Source organism: Wyeomyia smithii, chromosome 3, assembly GCF_029784165.1.
Source record: "Wyeomyia smithii strain HCP4-BCI-WySm-NY-G18 chromosome 3, ASM2978416v1, whole genome shotgun sequence".
Lineage (NCBI taxonomy): Eukaryota > Metazoa > Arthropoda > Insecta > Diptera > Culicidae > Wyeomyia > Wyeomyia smithii.
Window position 1 is genome coordinate 136,470,006 of NC_073696.1, and position 27,023 is coordinate 136,497,028.

Below are 27,023 nucleotides of genomic sequence, written 5' to 3' on the forward strand. Positions count from 1 at the left end.
TCAATGTACCTAAAATGTTTCTCCGTAGGGTCATAGTGTCAGCCCTCTAGTTTCAAAATATGAATACCCGAAAATATTTCATCGGTGAAAATTTGTTTTTCCCTCGATTTCACATTTCATATTTAACAAAATTACACAGTCTGATTTTTAAGAAAATCTAGAAACAAGGTATCCAAAATCTGAATACATTTTTTCCGCTTAAAATTTCTGAAATTTTCGTGTAAAAACATCCTTTCTACGTTATTCCAGCTTAAAATGAGATCAAAAACACTTAATTTAGTTATGTTTATTCTTCATCTTTTACGGCTCAATATTGAAAACCAAGTCTTCCGATACGCATAAATGTTATTTAGTGTGCGTAGCAACTGGCATGGTGATAAAACGATTTGAAGATTTCTAATCATCAAAGTAAGCAAGTATTTGTATTATTACATTTAAAATGGTTATTTATAATGTGGTGAATAGTAAGTCCTTTTCAGATATGTAGCTTGTAATTAAAAACATTATTTACTCAACTAGATCAGTTTTATCCTTCATTACATTTAAAAAACCTTTACAGTTTTTGTGCGAAATTTATTTTGTGCGACTTTTTGTATGCGGTTTTTTTTTATTTGTGCGACTGTTTTTGTGCGATTTTCTTTGTGCGGTATATGAAAAAGGACCACATCCGATACGATTTTTTTCGATCCTTGAAATGATTTTAAACGCATAACATGAGCATTGCGTCAGCAATTTGCTATTTGAGCCAGTTTTACGCAGGAAAAACCCTGTATTGTTAGCCCACGAAGTACAGCGGTTGGAAAAATTATTATGTTTAAAAAAGTTACGTTAATCAATTAGATGTTTTAAAATATGTTCTCATAGATGTTCAGAATCAGAATCATCAAGTTTCGAGTTTGTTTTTAAATGAGATTTTTTTATGTGGTCCCTATCCACCGCATAAAAAAATGATGTTTTCATAATGTTGCAGAAACATTGTTTAATTGTGAAGTTTCAAATGATTTTTTTGTGCGGTTTCTATCCCTCACACAAAAACAGGTTTGACTGTAATAGTAATAGCTCAAACATAAAATGATAGAAGCTGAAATATTTGATACAGCAAAAAAAAATTAGAATGTGACTAATGTCGTATGCTGAAATAGCAGCACATATTTTAGCTTTGTAGTTCAAATGGTTTTCTTGCTTTTTATAAATTTCCTTGTGAAAAGCTTCGATCGTTTGCTCTGAATATTTCGCAAGGCCTTCATGTCATGGTTCATGGCTCATGAAATTTCGGGATGTGAAATTTTGGTGTCCGTCATATGTTTGAAGGACAAACCTAACGAGAATTTATAAATAAACAAAATTCAAGACAGTTAATTATCATGAAGTTACCTTTAGAAAACCTGTACCCCATATTGTAGCAACTGCCACACAACACTTTTAAATAGATGATATAATTTTAGTATAATTTGTTGAAAAGTCTTTGTATGACATGTTTCAGACTTTGATCAACGCGTTCAAGTTGTTTGGCCGTTTTGAAGCACAGAATGCCTACTTTTTCGCGATTTTCTTCATGAAATGCATTTTGAGTATTGCTATTCAACTGAGTGAAAGGCCTAATATGAAGTTGATTTTTTTTTTTTTCAAATTGTTTTATCACCATGACAATTGCTACGCAGACTAAATAACATTTATGCGCATCGGAAGACTTAGTTTTCAATATTGAGCCGAAAAAGATGAAGAATAAACATAACTAAATGAAATGTTTTGATCTCATTTTAAACTGGATTAACTTAGAAAGGATGTTTTTTCACGAAAATTTCAGTAATTTTAAGCGGAAAAAAATATTGTATTCAGATTTTGGATACCATGTTCCTAGATTTTTTTAAAAATCAGAATGTGTAATTTTGTTAAATATAAAATGAAAAAACGAGGAAAAAACAAATTTTCACCGATGAAATATTTTCGGGTGTTCATATTTTGAAACTAGAGGGCTAAAACTCATAGTATGGGTCGAATGCATGCAACCTAAGGCATACGTAAACAACGATTCTGCAATCGTTCCAGCTCAATTAAATGGGTGTTTGCAGCGGCGCGGAAGCGAAAACACCCGTACTCAAGCACCGATAGTATCGTTGTTTGGTAAAGCCTTATCAGGTCTCCTGGGTTGGCTCCCCACCATGATCCAGTTATCGTCCGGAGAAAATTCTCTCTTTGTTGGCATTTTTTTATCAGATACCTAATATGACAGCCCCAGGGGCCTTTCGAGTCGAACCAGACGCCGAGATATTTATATACCAAAACCTGAGAGATCGTTTCACTCATCATCTATAAGCGGAGCTGAGCTGGCTCGTGCTTTCTACAAAAAACTACTATCTCAGTTTTCTCCGCAGAGAATTCGATACCTAGCTGTAAAGCCCAAGCAGACAAATTATCCAAGGAATCCTGCAGCGGTCCTTGCAGATCGGCAACTCTAGCTCCTATGATAGAAACCACACTGTCATCTGCAAGTTATCTTATCGTGCATGAATTTGCCAGACAATCATCGATGTCATTCACATAAAAAATGTAAAGAAGGGGGCTCAAGCATGAGTCCTGGGGAAGACCCATGTAGCTAATGCGAAAAGTTGCCAAATCGCCATGCTTAAAATGTATGTGCTTTTCGGACAACAAATTGTGCAAAAAAGATTAAGATAGGCAAATGATCGCTACCGTGGCGATCGAGAATTACCTTCCATGTGCCATCCAACCGTATTTATGTCGAACATATAGATAAATCTAAATCACGACATCGTGGCTCAGCAGAACGAATCCATATATTCGACGTTTATCAGACGACCATTGAACAACAAAACAACTGATTGGAAATTCCATGCTAGTTTTAAGTTAGACTTAATTTCAGCCCGTAGTCGGCAGCGAGGATAAAAAATTTGCTTTAGTTTTTAAGTCATCAGATATAATTGGCGCCGTTAAACAATAAATTGTATTTGTGCCGTGTCAAATAAATGTTGTGTGAAGAAAAAAAATATATCTAAAGCACTTGGTTGCGCTGGAGGTTTTGGTACACGTGTCATATCCCCATTGTTTAAAATTGTCTTATCGTAGTCGTCACAGATATTATACCGTGCTGGATCGGAACCCGTAAAATATCGAAATCCGTACACCTTGATGTTTTTCTTCAGTTTTAAGCATTATAAAAATGAAAATTCATATGATAGTTACATGTACATGACTGTTGAGCTGTTGACCTTCTGTTAAATTAAACTATGCGCCAGTAGGCCATGAAATAAAAATATTAAAAAGGAAAAATAAATCGTGTATCGGTTTCAGTTGACATTTCGTTGTATCGTTAGAGAATTTACTAAGGAAACGTTCTTCAGATAAAAACGTTTTTCAAGTGGGATATAAGTGTTTTAATCTGTGAATCTTTTTGAAATTGATGGAAAAGGTAAGTCTTTGTCATTTTCGAGCTGTATATTGTCTGGTAAATAGTGTAAATTGTATTTATTCAACAAAAACTGTGCCGTACGGATTGTGATCCTTGTTAATTGCTTGAATCGCAATCCGTACAGCGTGTGTATCATGCCTATGTTGTTGAACTTTCTTCTTGTTTTTAGCTTATAGTGGAAGAAAACAAGTATAAATATACGGCAATCAATTTCGGAAGAGCTGTGACTGAGGTGCGCAAGGTAAAGTCGTACCGGGAAGCTTCGAAAGGTTCCGGCATTCCGTTTACTACGACAAGGCGTACCGCAACGAAACGCTACGAAAATTGCACTATTTGCTGACAAAAAAATAGAAAACCGTGTGGAACTTTTGGAACCAATTAATCCTCAAAATATATATTTAGATTTAAAGACAAATTATAAATACAGGATGTACATTTTTGTACTTCTATAACTATACGAATTTTAATTCATTGCTGTATGGACTTAGATTCAGTCTATATCGCGTGTGTGCGGATTTCGATTCAAAAGTGTACGGGTTTTGATTCAGACAAAAAACTGTGTACGAATTTCGATTCAAAACATGTTCTATTTAAACATATTTTTTTCGAGTTTCGAAGTGATTTTAATCATTTTGCTTGAAAACAGTGATAAAATATAACTAGATCTATAAGTAAACATGTCAGTTTAAAGCAATATGTGATTTCTTGATTTTCTATTGACCGTCGAAGATTATCATGTGCTTAGGTGTACGGATTTCGATCCAGCACGGTAGATCAAAGCTGAGCGATTATCATTTGAAGGGGAGCCCCAGCTCACTCATAGCGTATATACATATACTTTTTACAATATTAATGTATGACATTTTACCAGCTGTAAGGACATCGTGGTTTGCGTAGACAAAGCGAAGACATTAAAAAATAGGTGAAAAATGTGAATCCGCAATTGGCATTTTTGCCTTTCTTGCAAAACCGAAGATATAAAGGTGCTCCAAAGGGTCGAATGGCATATATCACTCGACTCAGCTCGACGAGCTGAGCATTTTCTGTATGTGTGTGTGTGAATGTGTGTGTGTGTGTATGTGCAGATTTTAATTCTCACTCACTTTTCTCAGAGATGGCTGGACCGATTTTCAAAAAAATTAATTGCAAATGAAAGGTCTTGCCGTCCCATAAGACCCTACTCAATTTCATTGTGATCGGATTTTTAGTTTAGAGGTTATGTATCAAAATGCAAAAATCATGAAACATCATTATATTAGAAACTACACCACCGATTTGAACAAAATTAGTTTCAAATAAACGGGTTGAACCTGAAATACCCTTAAATTTTGAATTTTATAAAGATTGGATTTGTGGTTCAAAAGTTATGAAAAGAAAAGTGTTCTGAAGACTGTTTAATCTCACTCATGTTTCTCAGAGATGGCTTGACCAATTTCCATAAAATCAGTGTCAAATGGAAGGTCTAGTTGCCGCATAAGACCCTATTGATTTGTTTTGCAATCGGACTATTACTTTGTCTGTTATGTTTAAAAATGTGAAATCCAGCTATGAAAAGGAACATATTCCGAAGACTACTTGAGCTCACTTACTTTTCTCAGAGATGCCTGACCCGATTTCTACAAAATTGGTGTCAAATGAAAGTCTAGCTGCCTCATAACACCCTATTGAATTTTACTCTAATCGAACTGTAACTTCGTCTGTAATGTACCGAAATGTGAAAATCACGAAACTTCATTATCTCAGAAACTACACAACCGACTTGATCAATATTATTATCAGATGAGCGGGCTAGTTAAGGGTTAACTGATGAAATCTGATTGAACACTTGGTTTCAAAGTTTGGCTGCCTCATACGTTCCCATCTCATTTGATTATAATCGAACTTAAGCAACCGTTATGTATGAAATTGTTAATAAAATAACGAAAGTCTATAATCTCAAAGATTACATGACTTATTTGAACATAACTAGTGTCATACGAGCGAGTCATCTCTCAAACTTACAAATAACAAACTTCATAACAATTTGATATATGGCTCAAAAGTTATGGAAAGAGAAGAAATTCAAGGACTATTTAAAACTATACCTGCTTTGATCGATATATGTGGCCTCAACATAATTTAAATGTGTAAGCGGGGGCCTAGTGTGGTTGGTAACGTCTCCTCCAACCACGCTCGACGCCTGGGTTCGAATCCCACCGCAGACATAGGTGTCGATGGTTGTGAGGTGGCGTGATCCACTCACAACCAACCCAACTGGTCTAGATTCAATCCTAGCCGACACCGGGAGATTTTCTGAGGCGAAAAATCTCTGGGATCACGCCTTCCATCGCATGAGGAAGTTAAGCCGTTGGCGCCGGTCCGTTAATAAACGGGTCGTGAGTTAGGGTCCTGGGTGTGGAGTCACCTCCCTGGGCGTCGGTGATTGGCCACAACAGTGGCGGAACTAGACCGACGGAAAATGAGCGAGAATAAAAAAAAAATAATTTAAATGTGGTATCGTACTATTTGAACGTTCCAAACTCATTGATTCGTTGCGATGTGTTTAAAGTCTTCAAATGCACGACGAATCGGCCATAGGATATGATCAAAATCAAATAACAAATCGTTTAAAATGCTCCTTGGTATCAAAAAATGCTACCCATTCTTCCGAATTCCTCTCCCAGCAATTGATGCAATAGAAATTGTTGCTTGCCATATAACAATTGCTGGGGAGGGCCTCACTGTCGCATCAGTCTACATTCCGCATAGAGCGGTTATTAACCGGTTGCAGCTGTCGCAAATAACGGAACTTCTTCCGACTCCACGCCTCATCCTGGGAGATTTCAATTCTCACGGTACGGCGTGGGGCGCATCCAGGGATGATAGCCGCGCTGTTCTTATTGAAAGCTTTCTCGATGACTTCGATATGACCTTATTGAACATACCTGGGTAAGCTACGAGAATTGCAAGGCCTCCAATACGAGAGAGCACATTAGACTTGTCGATGTGTTCCTCCTCAATGGCTTTGGACTGCAAGTGGGAGATTATTCATGATCCCCACGGTAGCGACCATTTGCCAATCAGTATTTCGATTATGAGCAGGCTCCATTCTGCTACCACAGTCGAAGTAGAGTATGATCTTACCCGGAATATTGATTGGGAAAAATTCTCGTACACAATATCCCAGGGTCTCGAAATAACGGATGAGCTTTCTCCATCCGACGAATACAACTTCCTTGCAACATTAGTGCTAGATAGCGCGTTGCAATCTCAGAAGAGACCTGCCCCTGAGAACAAGCTGAAAATTCGTCCCAACAAGCAATGGTGGGACAAAGAATGCACCGAGATGAAAAAAGCTCTAAAAGCATCATACATAGCATTCAGGGATGGTGGTTCAATTGAGCTTTATGATCAGTTTAGGGAGCTGGAAATAAAACAGTCTAAGCTGCACAAACTGAAAAAAAGATCATACTGGCAAAGTTTCATAAGCACGTTACCCAGAGATGCTTCTATGAGCTATCTCTGGAATACAGCTCGAAAAATGCGCAATAGGTCCGACAGTAATGAGGCAAATGAATACTCTGAACGTTGGATCTATGATTTCGCAAAAAAGGTATGCCCAGACGCTGTCCCATCACAGCAAAAATTCAGCGATACAACGGCTTTTGAAGAACCAGAATTTACCATGTTGGAGTTTTCAATTGCCCTCGCGTCTTGCAAGAACAAGGCTCCAGGACCGGACAGGATCAAATTTAATTTGATGAAAAACCTGCCGGACTCGGCCAAGATACGATTTCTTAAACTGTTTAATAAGCTTATCAGGAACAATATGATCCCGAAAGCTTGGAGACAGGTTAAGATTATCGCAATCAAAAAGCCAGATAAACCTGCCGCAGATCACCGCTCGTATAGGCCGATTGCGATGCTCTCATGCATACGCAAATTGCTTGAAAAAATGATCCTTCGTAGACTTGACAACTGGGCAGAGTCAACTAACCAACTATCAGAGACCCAGTTCGGCTTTCGTAGGGGCAAGGGCCCTAACGATTGCCTGGCATTGCTAGCCACAGAAGCGGAAATGGCTCTTGGTAGCAAACAACAAATGACCTCGGTTTTCCTGGATATCACAGGCGCATTTGATTCAGTTTCAATCGAAATTCTCTCCGAGAAACTGCATCAAAGAGGATTCTCCCCTATATTGACAAATTTTTTGATCAACCTGCTGTCTGAAAAGCATTTACTTTTCAACCACGGTTCTTCAACAATAACACGAACAAGCTACATGGGTCTCCCCCAAGGCTCTTGTCTGAGTCCGCTGTTGTACAACTTCTACATCAGTGACATCGACACATGCTTGACGGACGGCTGCACGATGCGCCAGTTAGCTGACGACTGTGTAGTTTCAGTCACGGCGTCTCTAGCCTCAGACATGAAGAACAGCCTGCAAAACACGCTCGACAATCTGACCGTTTGGGCCAGTTGTCTTGGAATCGAGTTCTCGCTTGAAAAAACGGAGATGGTAGTCTTTTCAAAAAAGCGACCACCACCTCGTTTTGAGCTAGTTCTGTCCGGAAGACCCATCACTCAGTCACCTAGCTTCAAATATCTCGGAGTATGGTATGACTCTAAGTGCACATGGGAAAAACATGTCAATTACCTGAAGCAAAGATGCCAACCAAGGATCAATTTTCTTCGAATGGTAACAGGAACATCATGGGGAGCCCATCCAGAGGATTTGATACGACTCTATCAAACCACGATTCTGCCCGTAATAGAATACGGCAGCATATGCTTCAGAGGTGTCGCAGCTTCACACATGCTGAAACTCGAGAGGATACAATACCGTTGTTTGCGTATCGCTCTAGGCTGCATGCAGTCGACACATACCATGTCCCTAGAGGTCATAGCTGGAATACTACCACTCAAAGAGAGGCTGTTTGAGTTGGCTTTTCGTTTCCTCATTAGATCGGAAATAGCAAATCCAATGCTTATTGCGAACTATGAGAAATGTTTGGAAGTTGTTCAGAAACCCTCTATGTCAGTATACCAGCGGTTCATGTCCATGGAGATAAACCCTTCGGTTGTTGCTCCATCCCATGAGATTTCAACATCGCTCAACAATTCTTCTGTTGTATTTGATTTGACGATGAAACAAGAAATCCATGGAATTCCCGATCACCTCAAACCAACAGTTGTGCCATCAATATTTTCGGCAAAATTTGGCCACCTCCCAAAACAGAATTCCTTTTTCACGGACGGATCTGTGATGGATGGACAATCCGGACATGGCGTTTTCAACACAGATCATCGCATATCTCGCAAACTGGCACAGCCCTGCTCCATATACGTAGCTGAATTAGCTGCCATACACAATTCGCTGCGAACTATCGAGCTCAAGACACCAGACAATTACTTCATCTTCTCGGACAGCCTCAGTTCTATCGAAGCTCTCCGATCGATTAAACCGGTCAAGCACCCGTCCTATTTCCTTCCGGAAATTAGACGGATATTAGAAGTGCTGGTTGATCGGTCTTTCATTATCTGCTTTGTGTGGGTCCCCTCTCATTGCTCAATCTCAGGCAATGAAGAAGCTGATTTATTAGCAAAAAGGGGTGCCATAGAAGGAGAGATATTTGATAGACCGATCACCTATACCGAGTATTTTCATCTGCCCCGACAACTGGCTCTGGAAAACTGGCAGGAAAAATGGGATAAAGACGACCTTGGGCGATGGATGCACTCGATCTCGCCCAAAGTGTCTACAAAAGCTTGGTTCAAAGGGTTAGATTTAACTCGTGATTTCATTCGAGTTATTTCGCGCCTAATGTCCAATCACCATGTTGCAAACGCACACCTCTATCGAATAAACTTAGTCGATAGTAATCTGTGCGAATGTGGAGGGTACGAAGATATTGACCACATAGTCTTCGTATGCCCTAAGTACCACAGAGCAAGGGCCAAGCTTATAGATTCTCTCCGGAAACAGAAAGTGACGTTTACAATGCAAGTACGGGATGTGCTTGCTAGCCGCAACCCCGCGCTTGTAATACCCATTTACGACTTTTTAAGAGATATCAAGTATCGAATTTGATTATCTCTATGCTTTCTCTCCTAATTTCTCCCAACACAACAATCTTAAAAAGTTTCACACTAATTCTGTTTTTTTTTCCTTCTTTCTTTCGTTCATCTATTTTATAGAAACATGAATCATCGCTTCTTTTTGAGAGACATGATCCACCGAACTTAGATATAAGTTTTGATTTCAAAGAGATAAGGAACCATCACCCTCAACGAATAGTAGTAAGGATTAGTATTTAGTTATAAAGAAAAACTTTGATGTTAATGTTAGTCGTAGGCTTAAATGACATGTATTTTTAAATTGTATTTTTGAAAGAGAAAAGATGAGAGGGTTTTTATGCCTGTTTGAAGAGGAGCAGTCGGGATACAGGCTCTACTCAAGCTGGCTTTTCCCTACTCCAAAAGATATTCGGCCCCGTTATGCTTCGCGGTTGGGCCTAAATAAATATTAGAGTTTAAAAAAAAAATCGTTTAAAATGATTGGTTTTATCGAAATAGCAACATCCTCGACTTTTGCTTGTACATCGCCTCAACCGTAGGTATTTAGTTATTTTGGTTGTTTTCCAGAAACTAAACTGGTCGTCTTTAAATACAAACTGGTGTCCAGGGTCCGTGTTTGGTTGCTATGCATCATCTTGATTACGGAAATATCCATATTGAGCATTATTCGGTCATTTTCGACTGTTTTCTAGAAGCTGCCATTTAGCAATTTAAAATGGTGCCTGAGGTCAACTGTTAGCTCATTGCATCATTCTGGTTCCAGAGATACTCATATTGGATAGTATTTGTTTATTTTAGGCTGTTTCCACAAACCGGTACTCGGCATCTTGGATTTCAAAATGGTATTTAAGATAATTTATGGCATCTGACCGTCATTCTGGTTGAAGAAAACCCCATATTGGGTGTTATTCGATCATTTTCAGGTGTTTTCCTAGAACCGGCTGCCGCTGTGTATCATTCTAGATCCGTAGATACTCATGTTAGACGGAAATCGGCCGTTTTTGGCTGTTTTCCAGAAACCTGAAGTTGCCATCCTACAATTCATAATGGTGTCCGAAGTCAATTTTCAGCTTCTTGCAACATTCTGGCTCCGGAGATACTCATATTGGGTGGTATTTGGTCACTTTGGGCTGTTTTTCAGAAACCGAAAGTCGTCATTTGTGACTTTAAAATTACCTGTGAAATCAATTTCTGTCATCTGGGCGTAACACTAATTCCGAAAACATCCATATTGAATGGTGTTTGGTCATTTCCGGCTGTTTGCCAGATACCGGAAGTCACAATCTTAAAATTCAAGATTGTGCCTGTGATCAATTTTTAGCTTTTGTCCATCTTTCTGGTTCCGGAGATACTTATATTTAATGGGAATCGTCTATTTCAGGCCGGAAGTTGCCATCTAAAAATTCAAAATGTTTTCTGAAGTCAATTTGTGGCTTCAGTGCATCATTACGGATCCAGAAATACCCATATTGGGTGGTATTTGGTCGTTTGCCGCTGTTTTTCCGAAACCGGAAGTCGCCATTTTAGATTTCATAATGGTATTTGAAGACAATTTCGATCGATTCTAACTCCTGTGTATCATTCTAGATCCGGATATTATTATATTGGTTGGAAATCGGCCATTTTGGCTGTTTTCCATAAACCGGAAGTTGCCATCTTACAATCCAAAATTTTGCCTGAGGTCAATTATGTAACAAATTTGTTACCACTAAAAACATTCACCTGTCAAATATGGTTCCATTTAGTTGGTTAGTTCTCGAGATGTGCAGAAATTTGTGTTTCATTTGTATGGAACCCCTCCCTTCCAGAAAAGGGAGGGGCGTCCAACTATTATTGACATATTTGTTACCCCTTAAAACATCCACATGCCAATTTCGGTTTCATTTGCTTGGTTTGTTCTTGAGTTGTGCAGAAATTTATGTGTCATTTGTGTGGGACCCCTCCCTTCCAGAAGAGGGAGGGGTCTCAAACTATCATAGGAGCCTTTATCGGCACCAAAAACCCCTTAGTACAAATTTTCACTTCGATCGGTTCGGTAGTTTTCGAGTCTATATGGATCAGACAGACAGACAGACCGGCTTGAGCTTTTATATGTATAGATTACAACATCAATATTTTAGAACCTAAAAAGTGAATATAAATTTATTGGATTGAAGCGTTCATGTAAATCTATTTAAACAAATAAAAGTTTGAATGAGAAAGGCTGGGTCTGACCGCTAGGTGGAATAATTTAGGATTTTTTTTGTATTGGGAGCGTGAAGGCATTAAAAAAAAGACCTGTCATCTCTGATGCTTACCCACTGTATATTACCTTTCAATTCTTTTAACGTGTCATTTCAGTCAAAACCTGGCCAAAGTACGAAAAAAATAAGTGTTCCTCGTGCTATTGATCCCTTTTGCATTCTTTGATACTTACTACATTGTAAGCAGGCCATCTTGAAATTATCTGAGTTGTTTACAAACGACAGTAACCACCATAACCTTGGTATTAGTTAGAGACGAAAAATATAAACTTCCACTTATGTTATTATAACTTTAACTTTAACTAATTCTTAAGCGTGAATTTAATATGGGCGGTAAAAACAAATGTATGTTAAATAAATTTATGTCGGCAATATGTTGTAAAGGTTGAAATATCTTCTTTAGAGCAAGGCCTTGCCATACACGTGTTTTTCAGTTTCTTTTCATTAATAAATGTTTTACAAATAAGGATTTTTGTTTGGGCTCCCAGCAAAAATTTACCCACCATTGGAGAGGTTTTGTGTCCCTGAATAAGTACCAGAAAGAAAATCTGCCTCATGCTCACCCATTTGTGATTGCGATCAATGCGAAGTTGGACCGTGCAGATTTGCTGATTTTATTATTGCGCATTTATCATGCTTTCGTTGGTAACAGTTTGATTAGTTTCTTCAGATTGTGTGATAACTTGCCAAGAAATACCCTATTCGGGTTGATTGCGCAATGCTATGAACATTCAATTCATAAAAAGTTTTTGTTTCTGAGGAAAAACCCTCAAATGTTACCACAAAAAACCAAAACATTGACCGAGTGGTGCAAGTCTTACAAAAAAAACCTAAATGTCCTTCAAGAAGCACTCGATCTTAAGACGCCAACGGAGTCGCTTTAAAAGATAGTTTAATTAAAATTGACAGTTTCGAAATAAACAACAAAATTGGTATAGCTTAACCATAAACTTGTAAATTTGGTCGAAAGCTTCACAAATGCTAAGAGGAAATGTAAAATTAGAGGAGCTGAGTTACGCAGTTCCTATGACTCAATGATCTACTACAGCGGTTCTCAACCTGGGGTACGCGTATCCCTGGGGGTACGCGAAAAAAAAATCAGTAATGGCGGCAACTTTTTAAAAAACTTCATTCGTTAGTCATTCTTGCTCTTAAACCTGACTGTAGCTATCAAATAAACAATAGTTTAGGTTGAAACTTGAACTAGACTACCACAAAATGATCTACCACTACTCTTTTACACTCTGCGGCAGGGCTAGTAGCGAACTTGGAGCAAAATAATAGTGACTTTAGTGACTTTTTTCATTAAAATAGTGACCAAATAGAGACTAAATAGTGACCAAATAGTAACCAAAAATATACAAGAGGGTTTTGAAATTTATTGTTGAACCATAAATAAATTGAATTTTATCTGAAATTTATGTCTTTAGAACATAAAATCTGTATCATAATTTCACATTGAAATGGTTGTAATAACACCTTGTTCAATATATTCAAATACAAGTTTTCGAGTTATAAGTGTTAATGAAAGTACGTGAACGAATGTATGCACTCTCGAATACGCATTGGTGTGTTGGTGGTCTGTCAATTGTATTTAGTTCTTGATGTGCGATGTAACAAATCCGGAAAGTCGTAGTGAAACGATTTTTGGTCAGTGACTGCCCTTGCACAATATTCAAACATCTCAAATCATGTGAAGCTAGGCGAGATTTCATTTATTAAACCATCGAAAAATACAAGGAAACATTCTCTTTGGCTATCGTTGAAAATTCTGTCGGCCACGATCAGCAAGGATGCCGCAAGTCCTAAAATTGTGACTGTTATGAAGAAGCGTGTCCGGTGAAATGATAACGTTCAGTTTGTAATTCCCACCCATCTGAGTAGGTATATCTATTGAATCGGTCCACAATATTTTGGCCGATTCTTTTAGAAAAAGAGGCTCGATAGAGTGAAAATGATACTTTCACAACTCGCTGTTCGCGAGTTCATTGTTTCTGATGAGAAACTATTTGGCCTGGAGTGTTGCTGGTTACACAAAACAATCGAATGTGGGCAGCAGCAATAGACAACATTTCAGAGTTCTAAAGGAGTGTTCCTCAATTGCAGAGTACAGCTTTAGTGATGGTCTCGGGAGCAATATGCAAGCGAGTAAACTTCCTCTGATTTTCATTTACAAAGACGCCGAATTTAATGCTGTTTATTATAAAACGGTAGTTTTGGAAAAAAAAAACGTTACCCCGTGTTTTGGAAAACTCTTCAGAGCTATTTACTATATGTTCTAGCAAGACGGTGCATCAGCGCATACTGCGAACTTGACTCAAGGTTGGTATAGGGACAATTCGAGGGACTTTTTGTATAGAAACAAATTGCCGTTAAGTTCACCTGATCTCAACTCAATAAACTTTTTTTTACAAAATCGGGCGGTTATCCAGAAAATCTGGGAATCCGAGCCACCTGTGACAGCTTCGAAAAGCGTTTGAAGTTGGTTAAGCTAACTAAGGGAGGGGTTTTTCAAAATATATTAAAAAACCTAAATTAATCCACCTAGCGGTCAGACCCAGCCTTTCTCATTCAAACTTATTATTTGTAAAGATAGATTTACATGAACGCTTCAATCCAATAAATGTGTATTCACTTTTTGGGTTCTAAAATAATGATGTTGTAATTGAAGTATAAAATATGAAATTTGAAGTAATGTAAATGCTCAAGCAATAGCGAAATAAAAGAAATGACTCTTAATTTAGAACAATTCAATCACGAGCGATACCTGGAACATTCAAATGCTACGATACGACATTTAAATTATATTGAGGCCACATATATTGATCAAAGCAGGTATAGTTTTAAATAGCCTTTGAATTTCGTTTCTTTCCATAACTTTAAAAACCACATATCAAATTGTTATGAAGAATGTTATTTGTAAGTTTGAGAGATGACTCGTTCGTATGACACTAGTTATGTTCAAATAAGTCGTGTAATCTTTGAGATAATAGACTTTCGTTGTTTTATTAACAATTTAATACATAACGGTTGCTTAGTTCGATTATGATCAAATGAAATGGGAACGTATAGGGCAGCCAAACTTTGAAACCACGTGTTTAATCATAATTCATCAGTTAACCCTTAACTAGCCCGTTCATCTGATAATACTATTGATCAAATCGGTTGTGTACTTTCCGAGATCATGAAGTTTCGTGATTTTCACATTTCGGTACTTTAAAGACGAAGATACAGTTCGATTACAGTTAAATTCAATAGGGTGTTGAGAGTCAGCTAGACCTTTCATTTGACACTAATTTCGTGAAAATCGGTTCAGCCATCTCTGAGAAAAGTGAGTGAGATCAACCAGTCTTCAGAACACGTTTCTTTTCATAACTTTTGAACCACATGTTCAATCTATATAAAATTCAAAAGTTAAGGGTTTTTAAGATAGCCCGTTCATTTGATACCAATTTTATTGAAATCGGTTATATGGTTTCTGAGATATTGATGTTTCGTGATTTTTACATTTTTAAACATAACCTCTAAAATAAAAATCCGATTACAATGAAATTAGTGTAATTATGTAATTAGTGCAATAGTGTATTATGGGGCAACTATAACTTTCATTTGCATATAATTTCATTAAAATCGGTCCAGCCATCTCTGAGAAAAGTGAGTGAAAATAAAAATCTGCACACACACACACACACATACAGAAAATGCTCAGCTCATTGAACTGAGTCGAGTGATATATGCCATTCGGCCCTTTGAAGCACTTTCATATCTTCGGTTTCGGTATTTGGTTTTTTGATTGCTATACCTTTCTAGAAGAAAGGTAAAAAGTTAAAAAAATTATTAATTAGGAGTAAAATATTCGTGCTGAGGAAATAGCGAAATAAAAGAAACGACTTTGAATTTCGTACACTTAAATCACGAGCAATACCGGGAACGTACGAATAGCACAATACCAAATTTCAATTTTGTTGAGACCATATGTTTTGATAAAAGCAGTAACCGTTTTAAATAGTCTTCGAATTTCGTTTCTTTTCATAACTTTTGAACCAAATATCAAATTGCTATGAAATTTCTTACTTGTGAGTTTGAGAGACAACCCGTTCAAATGACACTAGATATGTTCAAATAAGTCGTGTGATCTTTGAGATAATAAACTTTCGTTGTTTTTATAATTTAATACATAACGGTTGGAATAAAAATACGATTAAAGTCAAATAAAACGGGAACCTATAGGAAAGCCAAACTTTTCATGTGACACTAAGATTGTTGAATTTAGTCCAGCCATTTTTGGGAAAACTAGTGAATTTGAAAAGTCACCGGAACATGTTTTTTTTTCACAATTTTTGAACCACGTGTTTAATCACTATAAAATTCATCAATTAACCTTTATCTAGCCTGTTCATTTGATACCAATATTGTTCAAATCGGTTGTGTACTTTCTGAGATAATGAAGTTTCGTGATTTTCATATTTTGATACATTACAGACAGAGTAACAGACCGATTACATTGAAATTCAATAGGGTGTTATGAGGCAGCTAGACCTTTCATTTGACACTAATTTCGTGGAAATCGGTTCAGCCATCTCTGAGAAAAGTGAGTGAGTTTAAGTAGTCTTCGGAATATGTTTCTTTTCATTGCTGGATTTCACATTTTTAAACATAACAGGCAAAGTAATAGTCCGATTGCAGAAATCAATAGGATCTTATGGGGTAATTAGACCTTCCAAATGACACAGATTTTGTGAAAATCGGTTCAGCCATCTCTGAGAAACATGAGTGAGGTTAAACACTCTCCAGAGCACGTTTCTTTGAATAACTTCTGAACCACACGTTCAATCTTCATGAAACTCAAAAATTAAGGGTTTTTTAAGTAGCTCGTTCATTTAAAACCAATCCTGTTGAAATCGGTTGTGTAGTTTCTGAGATAATGATGTTTCGTGATTTTCACATTTTTAAACAAAACCTCTAAACTAAAAATCCGATTGCAATGAAATTCAATAGGGTCTTATGGGGCAACTAGACCTCTCATTTGCAATTAATTTCATGAAGATCGGTCCAGCCATCTCTGAGAAAATCGAGTGAGATTGGGAGAGCGTTACACACACACACATACACACACATACGCACACACACATACTGAAAATGCTCAGCTCGTCAAACTAAGTCGATTAAAATACGAGATTCGACCCTTTGGAGCACTTTTATACCTTTGGTTTTTCCAGTGATTGCTATACCTTCCTGGAGAAAGGCAAAAAGCATTGTTCATTCCGAAAATCTGCAAAAACAATACTAAGCCTGTTTGTCCCATCTATGATTTTTCACGCATATTTAACCCACTTGACATTTTCTAATCAAAATCATCCCACTAAAGACTCGTTTGTTGGATCTGGAGCATGGGACAAATATGCGTAGAACGGGTAATCATTATGGAATTTCGAAATGGTATCTGGTAAACACCGGAAGGTTCGGATGATTGAAAGCAAAATCCTACGAATTGAGACCTCAACACGGCTATGCACAATATAAGCTTGAAATTTTTGAATCCACTTCAACCAGGAGGAACCGTTGATTTGAGACACTGGTTTAAGATGCAAGTAGCTTGTAGAATAAACCTTTACATTCCTTTGCTTAGACAATTCGTTCGTAACTATTCTGCACTGTTCACTTCGATGAGAAATTTGAAAACATTCCCTGGCATGAAACTTCTATGATGGAAAAGTTAACAAAAATGCCTTACAAACCGAACTGTCCAAATATTCTGTAAATGAGAAGCAAACTTTCTAAAGTATGTTGCAATACAAAAATTGTTAATTTATACATTTAAAGCTAAAAAAGTGACTTGAGTGACCATTTTGTCGTAAAATAGTGACTTTAGTGACTTTTTAGTGTGAATAGTGACATTTTAGTGACTCAAAATGGCTCAAAATAGTGACAAAGTCACTAAAAAGTGACTTGCTACTAGCCCTGTCTGCGAGAACAAACCTAACCAGGGGGTACGATTAATTTGGAAAATATCGCCAAGGGGTACGTGGACAAAAAAAGGTTGAGAACCGCTGATCTACTAGAAGCACTGCGGTTTCCAGCATATCCATATCAGACCATATCAGACGATCCTTTATAAGCGAGTGATTTAAAAGACGCTTTAAAAGATGCAGAATCTATTATTGGCAGAAAAGCGTTCACCAGAACAAGCTCTTACTATATTTGTACACTTTTCGAATTTCAATGTACTAGCAGAGGAGAGTCACTGCAGAGGATGTATCACTGCTAGGTGATCTAACTTGACGAAAACTTGTTAATAAATTGTTTTTATGTCTAAATATAAAGCTTAATAGAGATAAAACCACTTTAAGACACATTTGCTATCTGAAAACTCATTAGAATAATTTTGGACAAGTTTTTGTTCTACGTACTCCTATGTGCTAAGCACACTAGTAAACGTGTATAACCGTATAAAGCTTCAAAAACCTTACTTTTTTGACAAAAAAAAGCAGTTTCAAACATATTTTATTCTATTTAAGAAACATCTTATCTCCATTTTTTATATATAATAAAAAACACGAGTTGCGTTTCCAAATGAAACCAGAAGATATTCCTTTTATTAGCCCCATTTAGAGATACCAACATTTAAAAAGGGTGTATTTCAAAGATTGAAACGTTAATAACTTTTCACCCGTTATAGATATCATATAAATTTAGCACACAAAAGTCTTTCAAAGGTCTAGAAGTCTTTTGAACATAACTTTACCGAGAAATTTGAATTTAAAATTGAAAAAAAACTGTTTTTCAGAGCCATCTTAAGCGAAATTGCTTCAATTCAGCCAGTTCATTAGCTACAAATAAGTAGTTTTTCTACAAAGTTGCTTAAAATAACATGATCTGCAATTTCACTGTAGATAAAATAATATTTTTCCGCACAGAAAAATTTTAGTTGTTTTATTCCGCTGATTTAAGGACCACCCTAATTTTCACTTCATTTTCAAAATAGACCTACTTATAACCCGAATGACCAAATTGGTTAAAAGGTCGTACAAATAAACAAGCCTACTTATAAGAAGCAACTTCTCTATAAAGAGCATGGCTCTAAAATCAAAAAAAAAACCGAAAACTCCATTTTTGCCTAAATGGTCGTTCTGTACCACTGCGAACTGTATAAATAGTTCAATTTTGAAAAAATGACGCTTGGTTTGACTATATGCATTAAAAAAATAAGTAATCGAAGGCCAAATCACATTCCTAGCTATTACATGTTTGGCACATTTTTCATTCTTACAAATCAGATGTTCTGATGAATTGCACCAAAATAATAGTTAACTATACTTAAAGTGTGGTTTCAATCTTCGAAATTGTATTTTGCTTTTTTCGTGATAAGATTTGAAGTGACAAAAATGTGCTTTTTTATTTTAAACAACAGTTAGTGTATACCAGGCATAACAATATCAAGAAGATTTAGGACGTATTCTTAAGTAAATGAAAACATCTAAATACCAGTGCGTGTATCACACGATAATTTGTGGCCATCTCAATAGTTAACAATAAAATTCATAATTAATTACGTCTTTTAACAAAACTTATGAGCTATAGCTATTTAAAAAAAATATGACTTACCCCTTTTATTAGGGAACACTAACAACATGTTATCAAACTTTCTACATACATATTAAGAGTATATAAATATATATATATATATATATATATATATATATATTTATATATATATATATATATATATATATATATATATATATATATATATATATATATATATATATATATATATATATATATATATATATATATATATATATATATCTTTTTGATCCAACAATTTTCTTTACCCGTATCCTGTTATCGACTGAACGATGCTTGGTATTTTCACTAATATTTGTAGCTGTTCACTGAATGTAAAAACTGAAGATCTATTCAACATGAAATTGATGTTTGTTTATTCTACCCTCATCTTCCGATTCTTTGTTATGATTGTAAACAAGTTCCTGTTGGTTTTGCTGGTAGCAAAAAAATTAAACGCTAAGCACTCCAGGTGGAAACTTGAATGTGGAAATCTTTTGCATCCTTTGGCTCTATACTCGTTTTTTCACAAACATTAGACGATATTGTATATGTATTGAGCTAGATGAGAGTATTTAGGTTCTATTTTCTTCAAATAGTTTGCTCAGAGACCAACCTATTCAACCTTTTATATTCGTATATGTAGTACTACCAGCTATTCAAGCAAAACAGTGATTAATAGCAAACCGTTGGATGAACTGTTTGAATAATCATGCTTTCTACATCACTGAAACAACACAGAAGGGAATATTTAAAGACACCTACATCGTAACAAGTAAAAGCACAAGATTATATTCATGTTCCAAACTACAAAAGTAGTATACAAATCGTTTAAAACATTTTGTTTTGATGTTTAAATAAAGCAAATTTCACGAATCGAGCAAAATTTAGTCACATTGGGCTTTTAAGCCTTAAAAATTTTCTAAAGTACTAGTGAGAATGCCTTCATCACCTTGAAATGATAACGTGTGTTTGAGCAAACTCTTTTCAAAAGTGGAACTTCCACTGTAGAAGCATAACCCTATTATGGTGGCGAACTGGGTACTTTCGAGAGATTTTGTGCAAGTTTTGTGGAGTCAACATAAGCATTGCGTTTATACACTAGAGCAGAGTCGCGCCAAATGACCTATGGTCAAATATCGACCATTTTTGATTTGAATGAAACTGTTCACACGTAGGGTGATTGATCGTGGTTCGCACTATGCAAAAACTGATCCTGGTTCGTGCTATTACCTAAATCATCGATAAATCATTGAATAGTCAAAAATTTTGAATTAAATTAATTTTCAATGCTGCTTCTATTTTTTAACAATACATACCTTTGATTTTTGTTAAAGGAAACTACTTCAACTAGCCTTGATAGCTAAGCTAATAAAAGATGTAAATTCGGTTGCCAATGTCTTCACCGAAGCAGTCTGGTCAAACTTCTCTACAGCATTTTAGGTCGTGATGTAAAACTTCATATTAATTTTAAAACTTTGATCTATCTATATTTTACCAGTATTGAAACTACTATTACAGAAAAAAAAGTGTCCGTTTGTGATTTTTTTTAATAATACAATAATAGTTTTTTGATCCTGGTTCGCGCTGCAAATGTTCGTGGTTCGTCCTAACAGTTTCACCGAATCACCGCTAGAGGCAGTGCGAATTGCTTATTTTCAACCTGAGAGATTCAGTCAACCGCTCTGGAAAAACGTCGCGAAAAATCGAAATAAACAGTTGAACTTTTTTATAAATCAAAGGAATTGGATAAAAAAACAATAACAAAGCAAGTTAATATTGATTTTCTGGCCATTAAAATAAATAGGTCCCTCTAATAATAAGACGCTCCACGAAACTTCCTCAGGAAATTATAAGAGGCGGTAATTGGTTGGAGGAACAAAACGCTGTATAGTAAAGCAGTAAGTGTGAAAAAGGAAAAATAAAATCATATTACACATCAGCATTAATAAAATAATAATGAGCTTGCAACTTCTTAATAGCGGTATTGCTAATAATAGAAGTGCGGGTAAAGCAGACATCCGGGCATATCTCACGATAGATCATCGATTTCTGGGCGCAATGGAGAAATCCGCACAGAAAAAATTGTGAAACCCTTAAAGTAAACATCTGTTAAAAAAAATCTAAATTCATATTGTCGAAATAGTCTGAATACTAATTATGTGCAAGTCAATTTCACACTGCTAAGTAGATATACAGAAAATATAACTGTGTTTGACATAAAAAAGCGCTTATATCACGTGTAGTTCTTTAATTTCCAATGCTGCACTTCTATTTTTTATTAGGACGAACCAAGATCATAAATGACGCGAACCACGATCAACATGGCACGAACCAGGATCAAAATTTCGCTTGCATTAAAACCCATACCATTATTATATACTAGACATCAGGTGTTTTCGAAGTCAACCAATTTAATCGTTGTCTTTAGTTGAAAAGTAGTGCAGTTTTAGAAAAATCTTGCTTCATTCCTAGGGTGCCATGAAAAACAATGAGACAAGTGCGAACCACGATCAATCACCCTATTTGGCTTAGCAAACTGAGCATTTTTTACAGATGGAGAGATTTTTAACACCCATGAGTTATATTCTAAAAGAGCGTATGCTTTTTGGCATAGGTTTTATTCGAAACATTGTAGCCCAGAAACTGTTGGTTGTATATAAAAATGCATCATAAAAAAATATACACTGTACAAAAATAATATTTGACCTTTTAAAAATAAAAATAAACATTAAATTACAATTAAAAAAAAGACTTGATTTTTTTTTTATTTTTTAAGAAACTTGACGTTAAAAAAAACTTTTAAAAAAAACCCAGGATGGAGAAATGAAAAATATTTTTTTATAGTAGATTATTTTTTTATAAAAATTCTAATTCAAACATTTTTCAAAATATTTGTGTTTTGATGATTTCAAAAGATGCAGAGAGTCATTTTGAATCAGAAGGCTCTTGGTAGTTAACATTCTAAAGGTAGCGGTTTTTGAGTTATTTGAGTTTAAGCTCGAAAAATTATTAATATTTAGGAAAACACTAGAGATGCACCGAATATTCGGTCGCCGAATATCAGCAAAAATTGGATTTTGCCGAATTTTCGGCTCGCCGAATAGTAAGTTTATTATTTGGCCGAATAAGCCGAATATAGGCCAATGATTATCAGAAAATAATATAAAAGTATAGTGCAAAGTTTTATGAACGTAGGTAAACGAAAACTGAAGATGTAACTTGGGCTTAGAAAGGAATATATCTCATTAAAACGGAACACAAACCGCAATCTCCACACAATATTTTATGTCTTGTCTGGATTAGGTATATTTTTTCGGAGCCAAAGTCCCATCCTCAGTTCTCGTTCATTTCTCGCATTTTTTTTTCAAAAACACTCAAAATGTAGTTGCAACACAAACTTTTAAATTGTGTTAACCATAATCCTCAAAAACATTATTTTTAAACGACAACTCAAATAAGAACAAAAGTAGGTGCGCCACGGATTAGCGTGCCTTATTCCATAGGCGCAAAATTTATTATTTCTTGTGGAATAGTTCGGACAATTTTCAATCGTTTTCGTACATGAACAATTGGAAAGCGAAAGAAACAATTTAAATTTCAAACAATGACCATTTTGTTATTTTGTTGTCAAACGAACAACGTTGTGTTCAGCCGAATATACGGCCGAATATTCGGCCAAATATTCGTCTCACCGAATAATGGAAAACAGGTTATTCGGTATTCGGCCGAAGGCCGAATAGTGCTATTCGGTGCATCTCTAGAAAATACACGTTTTTCTTAATTTGTCCGGGGTTCTCCAGCAAAAACCATACGTTCATTGGAATGCAAGTTAAAAAGTATACAATTCATTCTTTGATAACAAAACGATTGGATGAATAACTCAGGCGCTGTACCTTAGTCTACCTACACGTCCCCCCTTTCCGAATGTTTTATAAAAACCTAAATTAATCCACCTAGCGGTCAGACCCAGCCTTTCTCATTCAAACTTTTATTTGTAAAAATAGATTTGCATGAACGCTTCAATCCAATAAATGTATATTCACTCTTTAGGTTCTAAAATATTGATGTTGTAATCTATACATATAAAAATGTAGTCCAGTCTGTCTGTCTGTTTGATCCATATAGGCTCGAAAACTACCAAACCGATCGACGTGAAAATTTGTACGTAAGGGTTTTTGGTCCCGTTAAAGGTTCCTATGATAGTTTGAGACCCCTCCCTCTTCTGGAAGGGAGGGGTCCAATACAAATTAAACATAAATTTCTGCACAACTCAAGAACAAACCAAGCAAATGAAACCGAATTTGGCAATGGATGTTTTAAAGGGTAATAAATATTTTCATAATGGTTCGACGACCCTCCCTCTTCTGAAAGCACATGTTTCTGCACAAATTTCTGCACATCTAGCGAACCAATCAACTAAATGAAACCATATTTGGCAGGTGAATGTTTTTAGTGGTAACAAATATGTTCCATAATCGACCTCAGGCAACATTTTGGATTGTAAGATGGCAACTTCCGGTTACTAAAAAACAGCAAAAAATGGCCGATTTACGTCTAACATGAGTATCTGCAGCTGAAATCGTCCACAGACCTCATTTTGGATTCTAGGTTGGCGACTTCCGGTTCCTGGGAATCAGCGGAAAATGATCGAATCACACCCAATATGGGTGTTTCTTCAACCATAATGACGCTCAGAGGCCAGAAATTATCTTAAATACCAGTTTGAAATCCAAGATGGCGACTTCCGGTTTGTGAAAAACAGCCTAAAATAACCAAATACTATCCAATATGAGTATCTCTGGAACCAGAATGATGCAAGGAGCTAACAATTGATCTCAGGCACCATTCTGAATCGCTAAATGGCAACTTATAGGAAACAGTCGAAAATGACGAATAATACTAAATATGGATATTTCCGTAAACGAGATGATGCATAGAAACCAAACATTGACCCTTGACACCATTTTGAATTTAAAGACGACCCCTTTATTTTCTGGAAAACAACCAAAACAACTAAATACCTCCCAATATGAGTATTTCCGGTGTCAGATTGATGCCAGAAAATTTGCTGAAAATGACCGAATACCACCCAATATGAATATATTCAGAATTAAGGTGATGTACAGAAGCCAAAAGTCGAGGATGTTGTCATTTCGATAAAACAAATCATTTCAAACGATTTGTTATTTGACTTTGATCATATCCTATGGCCGATTCGTCGTGCATTTGCAGACTTTAAACACATCGCAAGGAATCAATGAATTTGGAACGTTCAAATAGTACGAAACCACATTTAATTTATGTTGATGCCACATGTATCGTTCAAAGCAGGTATAGTTTCAAATAGTCTTTGAATTTCTTTTCTTTCCATAACTTTTGAGACACATATCAAATTGTTATGAAGTTTGTTATTTGTAAGTTTGAGAGATGATTCGTTCGTATGACACTAGTGATGTTCAAATAAGTCATGTAATCTTTGAGATAATAGACTTTCGTTGTTTTATTAACAATTTAATGCATAACGGTTGCTTAAGTTCGATTATAATGAAATGAAATGGAAACGTATAGGGCAGCCAAACTTTGAAACCACGTGTTCAATCATAATTCATTAGTTAACCCTTAACTAGCCCGCTCATCTCATAATTATATTGATCAAATCGGTTGTGTAGTTACTGAGATAATGAAGTTTAGTGATTTTCACATTTTGGTACTTTACAGACGAAGTTACAGTCCGATTACAGTAAAATTCAATAGGGTTTTTCAATTTTGGCAGCTAGACTTATTAGTTGACACTAATTCTGTGGAAATCGGGTCAGCCATCTCTGAAACAAGTAAGTGAGTTCAAGTAGTCTTCAGAACACGTTTCTTGTCATAACTTTTGAAACACAAGTTCAATCTTCATGAAAAACAAAAGTTAAGGGTATTTCAGGTAGCCCCTTCATTTGAAATCAATTTTGTTCATATCGGTTGTGTAGTTTTCGAGATAATGATGTTTCATGATTTTTACTTTTTGATACATAACCTCTAAACTAAAAATCCGATTATAATGTACTTTAATACGGTCTTATGGGACAACGATACCTTTCATTTGCAATTAATTTCATAAAAATCCGTCCAGCCATCTCTGAGAAAAGTGAGTGAGAGTAAAAATATGCACATACACACACACACATACAGAAAATGCTCAGCTCGTCGAGCTAAGTCGAGTGATTTATGCCATTCGGCCCTTTGGAGCACTTCTATACTTTCGGTTTTGCAAGTGATTGCTATACCTTTCTAGGAGAAAGGCAAAAACATGTTTGTCGTGCAACACTACCTAGGGGTAAACAGGGTAAGACCGCCCAGTGGGGTGAGACCGCCCACCGTAGTTTTACTACCAAGTTATATAACAATTGAAAAATTTCTTTAACATGTCTATTACAGTATAATTACATAACATTTTGCACCCCTTTCTTTTTTGATAGTGCGCGAACGGTCACAGAAATAATCAAAAACAACCTTTCAGCTGGCAACCAGTCAATGCGCTATTGTTTTGCGGCAACGGGACTTAAGGTTTTTCTGTCTAAAAATCTATTGTTTTATAAGTGAATATACGTTTAACCGCTTGCCTGAGTCTGTCTTCTTTCGGAAATATCGAAGGCCGTGAGTAAACTCGTAATTTTGACTACTTTTTCAATTGAATATGAAAATGCTCCAATGGGGGTAAAGTTGCCATGTATACAACTGCTTGTTGATTTACTTCAAGACCCAAATGCCTCCACACTACAAAAGAAATATTTACAGGATCCGTAAAGCAATTTCAAGCCACATAAGACATCGATGTTAATCGACCATTTTCGATTTGGTTGAAGCTTTTCTAGTAATATTTTTTTACCGCGACTAATTTTTGAAAAAAAGTAAACTTATGTAAAAATGGTATTAATGAACAAAAATAATTTTAGAGCCAAGACGGTTTGTTTGATCGACATGACGTCTCCGGCAGAGTTGAAAACAGTAGTTTTTTACTTCCGAAAAAAGTATGCACTGTAAAAAAATTTGAAAAAAAGATGTAAAAATAGGATTAATTTTTTTTTTAATTTGTTAAAAAAATTTATGTCTTTGCCTGCAAAATCTACAAAAGGTAAGCTAAAATCTGATGGTTATTGGATCATGGAGTAATAGAAATATTAATAGTTTGTTTGATGTATAGAGTCGTTTTGTTCTTCAAAAAAAAAATTGAAAACATGAAAAAAAATTAAAAATTATTATTATTACTCTTTACATAATAAGCCTTCAAAAAAATCATACAGACAGGTTTAATGTGTTTTTATTTTTTGCCTAAAGACAGGTTTTTTATAAATTGAATATCTTGAAAACCCCCAATTCTAAAAAAATCTATTTATTTTAGAACAGAAAAAAAAATACCATTTACAACTTTGTCAAGGACACTGTACCGATAAAATCAACCGTTTTGGCCCTAAAAATATTTGTTACCCTCAAAAAATGGTGGGCGATCTTACCCCGCTGGTGGGCGGGCTTACCCCGCATGAAAAAGATCTGCACATTTTCAATGAATTTTTAATTGAAAAAAAAAACTTTAAAATAAACAAAATTTATTTCAGTTCTTATTTTTTTAATGCGGGTATTAAACAGAAGAACCTCTTAGCGAAGAAAAAATGAAATTGCAGCCGCAACTTTTTTTTCTATAAACAGAATTGCTCAAGGGGGCGGTCTTACCCCGCTTA

General features: G+C 35.9%; 1 protein-coding gene across 11 annotated transcripts in view; it reads right to left on the reverse strand.

Annotated features, from left to right (window-relative positions):
• LOC129732246 (neuroligin-4, X-linked) overlaps nt 1-27,023 on the reverse strand; it is a 492,846-nt gene that overhangs the window by 393,311 nt on the left and 72,512 nt on the right. The window contains exons 1-2 of one of the 11 annotated variants that reach the window (XM_055692924.1): nt 19,566-19,609; nt 19,336-19,376 (exon numbers count right to left, since the gene is read on the reverse strand). The exons of the other annotated variants lie outside the window; for them this stretch is intronic. The gene's annotated coding sequence lies outside the window, so the exon portion shown is untranslated. Of the gene's footprint in view, nt 1-19,335; nt 19,377-19,565; nt 19,610-27,023 lie in introns of those variants that run through there. 11 annotated transcript variants of the gene reach the window in all.